This window comes from Mastomys coucha, unplaced genomic scaffold (assembly GCF_008632895.1).
Source record: "Mastomys coucha isolate ucsf_1 unplaced genomic scaffold, UCSF_Mcou_1 pScaffold22, whole genome shotgun sequence".
Taxonomy (NCBI): Eukaryota; Metazoa; Chordata; class Mammalia; order Rodentia; family Muridae; genus Mastomys; species Mastomys coucha.
This window is the reverse complement of record NW_022196905.1, coordinates 84134441-84140455: the sequence shown is the minus strand read 5'-3', so window position 1 is coordinate 84140455 and position 6015 is coordinate 84134441. Positions and strand designations below refer to the sequence as shown.

The 6015-nt window shown below is 39.4% G+C and overlaps 1 non-coding gene across 1 annotated transcript; it reads left to right on the top strand.

The window, feature by feature from the left end:
• The first annotated feature begins 5479 nt into the window (after positions 1-5479).
• On the top strand, positions 5480-5582 carry LOC116071554. The gene has a single exon (XR_004110964.1). It is a non-coding gene; the product is annotated as a U6 spliceosomal RNA (small nuclear RNA).
• Positions 5583-6015: the final 433 nt, after the last annotated feature.

Below are 6015 nucleotides of genomic sequence, written 5' to 3'. Positions count from 1 at the left end.
AATGAAAATGAATACACATCATGCCAAAATTTATGGGGCACAATGAAAGCAGTGGTATGAGGAAAACTCACAGCTCTGAGTTCCTCAGAAAGAAACCGGAGGGACCTTAGACTAGCATCTTGGTGGCACACCTGAAAGCTCTAGAACAAAAAGACACAAACTCACCCAAGAGGAGTAGATAGCTGGAATTAATCAAACTCATGTTGGAATTCAACCATATAGAAACAAAAAGAACTATGGAATGAAGTCACAAAAGCAGGAGCTGATTCTTTGAGAAAATCAACAATATAGATAAACTGTTAGGCAGACTAAGCAAAGGGCACAGAGACAGTATCCAAATTAATAAAATCAGAAACGAAAAGAGACATAACAATAGAAACCGTGGAAATTCAAAAAATCTTGAGATGCTACTACAAAAGCTTATAGTCATCTAAATTGGAAAATCTTGGTGAAATGGATAATTTTCTAGATACATACATGTTGCCAATGTTAAAACAGGATGAGATAAACCATCTAAACAGTCCCATAACCCCTAAAGAAATAGAAGCAGTTATTAATAGTCTCCCAAACCCCACCCCCCCAAAAAATCCCAGCGCCAAAAGGGTTTAGTGAAGAATTCTATCAGACCTTTAAAGAAGACCCAATACCAATACTCTTCAAAGTATTCCAGAAAATAAAACAGAGGGTACACTACCCAATTCATTCTACGAAGCCACATTTACATTTATACCTAAACCGCACAAAGACCAAATGAAGAAAGAGACCTTCAGACCAATCTACCTTATGAACATTGATGCAAAGATACTCAATAAAATTCTTGCCAACCAAATCCAAGAACACATCAAAATGAGCTTTCACAATGATTAAGTATGTTTCATTCCAGAGGTGCAGGGATGGTTCAATATACGGAAATCCATCAATATAATCCATTACATAAACAAACTCAAAGGAAAAAAGATGATGATTTTGTTAGGTGCTGAATAAACATTTGATGAAATTCAGCATCTTTTTTTGGCTTTTCGAGACAGGGTTTCTCTGTGTAGCCCTGGCTGTCCTGGAACTCACTCTGTAGACCAGGCTGGCCTCAACTTCAGAAATCATCCTGCCTCTGCCTCCCAAGTGCTGGGATTAAAGGCATGTGCCGCCACCACTGCCTGGCCTTTAACAGGCTTTTATGTTGGATCTCCATTGCTGTGACAGGTACCCGCAGGCAACAATTTAAAAGGAGGAAAGGTGTATTGTCATTCATTGTTTAAAGATTTCTGTTCCTAGACAGCTGACTCCATTGCTTTTGGGTCCACTGGCCAAGCAGAAACATCATGGTGGAAGGGCCAGGCCCAGGAGTGCTGCCTACCTCATGGCATCCAGGAAGCAGAGAGGGACAGATTCAAACCAGGTGCACAAGCTTCCTCTTCTGCTCTTGTTCCTTCTGGGCCCCTAGGTTATGGAACAGTAAGTATTGTTGATGTTTAAGGTGGCTTTCCCCCTCAGGTGCTACATGCTAGTTGTCATTTGAAATGGCCCCACAGGCACACAAGTGTGGCTGGTGAATCTTGTAGGCATCTCCAGGCCTAACTAAGTTGGCAATCACCATTAACCATTTACAGGTATTTTAGCGGAAGTTTAGGATGAAGCAGTAAAGCTACTAAACTCTGTGAGGTGTTGATCAGGATTTACGGAGTCAGTGGTTTGCAAACTCATTTGTACTGAGGATTGAAAGGATTCAGAGTGGAGAAAGTTTGAGGAGACAGCTGTATTTTAAGTCCCAGTTTCACCCAAAGGGGAGTGGCAGGACATTTGCATCTTTACCTTGAGTCAAATGGGATGAGTTCTAAGAGACCCTGCAGCCCCCAGGATGCTAGGCCTCAGAAATTCTCACTGGGCACATGGGTTGCAGCTGAGAGTTAAAGCTAAAGTCCTCACTGTCTCACTAGAAGGTCTTACAAGCTTTGGTTATACTGTGCATCCCATTTCTCTCTCTTAATCCTCCTGTCTACCTTGGCCTCTTCCTGGTTTCTAGAACATTCTGGATAGTCTGTAGTCCCCCAACATGCATGCTTTTTTCCTAGATGTCTGAACAATTGACCTCTCTTCAGGTCTTGATTGGTCATCTCCAGCCACTGTTGAAAATTGTAATTCCTCCCCCAACCAAGGGAAACTTGACTGATCAAGATATATAGCAGTGGGAGACTTCAATGTCTTATGTAACTAAAAAGATTTAGCAGGCAAATTGAGCACCAGAAGAGCTGAATGCTACTTTAAATACTGTCAATGTAATTGACATTTATAGAAATGTTCACATTTTGAATCAAAAGTAATCTTTTTCATTTACATTTGGATAATTTATAAAACTTGATGTTCTCAATCTCAAAGAAAAGCTTAAGCTTTATATGGTAGAGATGCTGTAGGTCACATTCTAGAATTAAAATTCAGTAAGAATAGAGAAAGATAGGACAGTTAAATTTCTTTACTACTTTATAATACATGCTGTATATGCCTAATAATCTGTAGGAAGCAATAAAAGAATATTTAATGCCAAAAGACAATATACTTTACAAAACTATTCATGCCCGAAGAAAGACATATAACCTTAAGTATTTTTGTTAGCACTAAGGAAGATAAGTTGTCAAAAGATCTCAAAGCTCATTTAAAAAAAAAACAGTCATACCACTAGAAAAATAATATAGTTGAATGCTATAATGAATGGGTTTCAAATTATATTTATCTTTCTGTGCTGGAGGGATGGCTCAGAGGTTAAGAGTACTGGCTGCCCTTGTAGAGGACTCAGTGCCCACATGGCAGTTCACAACCATCTGTAACCCTAGTTCTAGGGAATCCAGTGGCTTCTCCTTACTTTTATTGTGACAAATTGAATATTTATATATTTTTTTAAAAATTAGTCTTCTCTAATTTTATTTTTTTCATGATTTTACTTACTTTTATTTTATGTACATTGGTGTTCTGACTGCTTGTATGTGTGTGTGAGGGTACCAGATCCCCTGCAACTGAAATTATAGACAGTTGTGAGCTGTGGTTGCTGGGAATCAAACTCAGATCCATTGGAAGAGCAGCCAATGCTCTTTACCACTGAACTATCTCTATAGCCTGAATATTTATATTCTGCTAAATTCATATGTTAGACTCCCAATGTCCAAGGTGATGATATTGGGAAGCAGTGGCTTTGGGGTGGCTGGATAATCATGAGAGCAGTATTCATAAATAGTATTATTGTCCTATAGGAGAGACCCCAAAGACTTCCAAACCCCTTCTGGATAAGAAGACACAGCAAAATTTCAAGCTGTCTGTGAACAGGAAGTAGGTCCTTCCTAGGTCAAATGTCAGTCCCCTAAGTTGACTTCTAAACATCTAAAGTTATGTACAATATAAATCCTATTGTTTGTAAGTTACTTCTTCCATGGTACCTGCCATTGGAATGGGCTACAGCTCTTATCTGTACAACGAATACAAATACCCTGAATGTTCTAAATAGCTTGAAGAGCCAACTAACTACTCAGGCAAACTTTTCTTCTGTAACGAGTAAATTCCTATGGATTACAAATTGCCCCCAAGATACTTCTAGCTCCTGCAGTAGAAAGTATTTAAGATCACAGTTGCTTAGCTGACAGAGCACTATGTACTGTCTGAACTGAAGGGCAAATTTATTCATTCGGAGGCCGATGAGTGACACCTCCCTGCAACCCTACATCGTTGTTAGCTCATATGGCTTGCTGTTTCTTATTCCATTACAAAATTAAAAGCATACTGCCAACCATTCACCAACACCTGACAGCAAATATTACTCTAAAATCAAATCGTGAAATATTTTTTTATTAACATGGAGAACTACTAAAAGATGTATAATCACCTTAATTTACTATTTATTGGAAATTCTAGATGCTATAGAGATCATAAAAACAATAAATAGGGAGGCTGAAGATGCCGCAGGCCGGCCGATCTGGGCCTCCCTCAACCCACGGGAGAAACGGGGTCCTAGTCAGGTTGACGAGGTGTAGGCGAAGAAATGATGGCAGAGACAACACATGAAGTACAGGATCTGAATGTTTTTCTTAAAAATGGCTTCAGACTTTTATAGTCATTGCAAAAGAGAAATGATAAGTCTGGCAGCTCAGCAGTTAAGATACATCTGAGGCCATCTAAAACACACTGGGTCTGAAGCAGCAGCTATCTCCTCTGGACTGGTGCTGCATCCCCCGGGCCCAAGTGCTCTGGAGGTGGGGGGGCTGCGGACTGCATGCGTCTAAGTCCTAGTTCTAGTCAGAGCCCCAGTGCGAGTCCTTCTATACAAAGTGAAAAGCAGGCTTGTATGGTATACAGAAAGCAGGGCAGATGACAAGAGTCACATAGGCAGGTGACAGTCACATCAAGGTCAGTGATCAAGATCACATATCCAGTTGTGAAGCGGGCAGAAGAGCAATGGTGCCCTCCCCGCTGGGGCTAATTTGGTATTCCTATGCTAACTCTCTGGTTCTGCTGGAGGCAAGGACCAGGAAGTTCTGATTTAACAGTTCCTGTTAATGCCCTTGAGTGAGGGAAGCCCTTCAATTACTCTCTAGTATGTAAAACAGTTCTTTCTTCTGTGGGACCGCCCTAAGAAGTGTGCTTGACCTCTGTTGCTAACTCTGAGGAAATTCTATCTGATAAGGCAGATTCCTTGAGAGAAATTCCAAGCTAAGGACAGTTTGGGATTAAATTAGGATATTTTGGAAACATTGTGCTGGCCAGGAAACAATGCCCAATCTTAGCCATTTATGAGTCATTTCTTGGGGTACCTTTATGCCTAAATATGAGGGCATGTTGACAATTGGAAAGACTAATCTGGAACACGTCTGAGTTAGGAGATACCAGCGACTGTCTGAATATCCAGGAGGCACAAGCTCCCTTTTGGGGCCATAACGCCTCTTGTCCTTGATCAGGCTTTTACCCCCAATAATTTGGATATGACTGGAGTAGGCAAGTGGGCGTGGCATGAAGATATGTCTTAGTTGCTAAGAGTGCTTCCTGCTGTACTCGAGGACCTGAATTAAATTCTCAGCAGTCATGTCCAGAGGCTCACAACCACCTATGATTCTAGCTGCAAGAGATTCTGACACCTCAGACTTCTGTGGGCACCAGCATTCAAGCACACATACCACATGCACATGATTTAAAGTAAATTAAATCTTAAAATAGCAATATTCAGCATCAGTGGTGGAAAAGCAAGAACATAATAACACAAAACTGATGATATGATTTTATATTTAGGAAATATAAGACGTTAGTACATAAAAACACAAAAATAAATGAGAAGGTTTGGTTAGATAACTGATACAAGATTCATGTATAAATTCTAGGATTCAGGACACAGACTCAGAAGAGTGCTATAAACTCAAGGCCAGTCTGCGCTGCAATGTGAGTCTCTACTTACAAATAACTTTTAAAGATGAGTAATAAACAATGAGTTAAGAAACAGCATTTTTGTGCTCGCTTCGGCAGCACATACTAAAATTGGAACGATACAGAGAAGATTAGCATGGCCCCTGCGCAAGGATGACATACAAATTCGTGAAGTGTTCCATATTTTTTTTTAGCCAATTGGGAGGAAGAATGTACAAATTAAATATCTCAAAATAAAGAATTGTATATTATATTCTTGCAAAAAAAAAGAAACATAACATTTTTATAAATGGAAAATCCACATAATGCTTAGAAATATGTTTTGAAAGAAAAGCCCAGGAATTATATGAAGAAAATTGTAAGATTTAAATATGTGACATAAAGATGATAAGATGATAAGAACAAGTGGCAGAAAAGACAATGTCTGTAAGTTAGTAGTTTGTATATGTGCAAGGCCTGAGTTTGCTTCCTGGCACAACAAAATAAATCAATGAGCAAACATATAAACAAATGGGTCCTTAAACATTTTAGCTATTTTTTTTATGAGTTTATGGAAATTTTAAGAATTTCAGGACACTCTTTGTTTAATTCCCTATGTATAGCTGATTTCTAAGCCCTGAC